This window comes from Gekko japonicus, unplaced genomic scaffold (assembly GCF_001447785.1).
Source record: "Gekko japonicus isolate JY-2015 unplaced genomic scaffold, Gekko_japonicus_V1.1 scaffold5368, whole genome shotgun sequence".
NCBI classification, from domain to species: domain Eukaryota; kingdom Metazoa; phylum Chordata; class Lepidosauria; order Squamata; family Gekkonidae; genus Gekko; species Gekko japonicus.
Genome location: NW_015177183.1, coordinates 37,861 through 39,358, shown reverse-complemented (window position 1 = coordinate 39,358; position 1,498 = coordinate 37,861). Strand labels below are relative to the sequence as shown.

The following is a 1,498-nucleotide window of genomic DNA, read 5'->3' as shown; positions in this document are numbered from 1 at the left end:
CCGCATGATAGAGGGAGCTCCCGTCTCTAGTTACAACTCCTGCCAACCTCGCAGTTCAAAAGCAAGAAATTGCAAGTAGATAAATAGGTACCACTTTGGTGGGAAGGTAACAGCATTCCGTGCGCCTCAGTGTTTAGTCATGCCGGCCACATGACCACGGAAACGTCTTCAGACAGCGCTGGCCCTTCGGCTTGCACCGCAACCCGGATTCGACTGGCTTTCGAGCAAGGGAACCTTTACCTTTTATCCCACCCTTTTAAGAGAAAATAATTTAAAAATCCATTTACAAAAAAGACTAACAAACTTCATCATAGCATAAGCTTTCGAGAAACACAGATATCTTCGTCAGACGCATCAGAGACGAAGAGAGCTGTGTTTCTCGAAAGCTTATGCTATGGTGAAGTTTGTTAGTCTTAAAGGTGCTACTACCAGGCTCTTTACTATTTTGCTCCTACAGGAAGAGGCTTCAATCAGTTAACGGAATAAGGGCGCTGGTAGGGACACATTTGCAAGACATTAACAGCGGCTCCCTTCTCCGCCTTCTGGGAATTAGTTTCCTATTTGTTTTCGCCGCGCTCCGCCAGCGCCATCTGGTGGCCAGGAATAGGATAGGTCCTGATGAGACGCATTTAAAAAACACGAATTTCGCTTGCAGACTTTTGGGCTAATGTCTCTTTAAGAAGACCCACGAGGGCCAGGAAACAGGAAGCCATGTCGCCAATTGCAAAGTGCAATCCCCTCCTTTCTTCCTCTGTCGTTTGCTTCCTGGGAGGAGAGAAAGAAGACACGTGAGGATAGGCAACTAACACGAGTGAAACCGCCGACCGGTGTTTTAAACGAATGCTGCATTCTGCAGTTGCTTCTCTGCGTCGCTGTTTGATGTCCTGGCGACGTTGGGCGGCTTGTTTCCTTTTCTTCTCCCTTTGCATGTTTATTCGTGCAAGATTCTAATAGGCTGATTTGCGACGATCCCGAGGTGCGTAGAGAATTATATCTTTCTGCTGCATTTTTTAATCCTGCCTTTCGTCTATGGAGCTCGGGGGGACAGTCTGTATGCGAGCCTCCTTTCTTCCACGTTAACCTCACGCCAACCTCGCAAAGCAGCCAGATCTCTGCCGTCAGTCACTCCTCTAAGGTGGCGGCGCAAGTTTCCCAGGTCTCCCCCTGGCCTCTTGCTCCGACCATTACGCCGCACTGTCGCTAAATCCTAGAACGGCTGCTGTAGTGAAACTGAGCAGTTCAATATAAAGCGAAGTGAAAAGGCCAGGACTCTGGCCCGTAGCCAACATGGGGCCCACGGGGCCTGGCCCCCTAGTGTTTCTTCTGGGCCCCCTCACTCCCGGCCGCCCCCAAAGTGCTCCAACTTACCACCTGCACTGTACTTCCATTTAATTAGCTGGTGGGACCCCCGAGGCCTCCTCCCAAAAAAATTCCCTAGCTACGGGGCTGGTCACTCCAAAAGGAGATTTGTTCTGAGTATAAAACCAATGTTAAATGT

At 49.7% G+C, this 1,498-nt stretch overlaps 1 protein-coding gene across 1 annotated transcript in view; it reads left to right on the top strand.

Annotated features, from left to right (window-relative positions):
* The first annotated feature begins 791 nt into the window (after positions 1-791).
* NR2C2AP (nuclear receptor 2C2-associated protein) overlaps positions 792-1,498 on the top strand; it is a 20,140-nt gene continuing 19,433 nt past the window's right edge. Inside the window, exon 1 of the mRNA XM_015428373.1 lies at positions 792-976. The gene's annotated coding sequence lies outside the window, so the exon portion shown is untranslated. The remainder of the gene's footprint in view (positions 977-1,498) is intronic.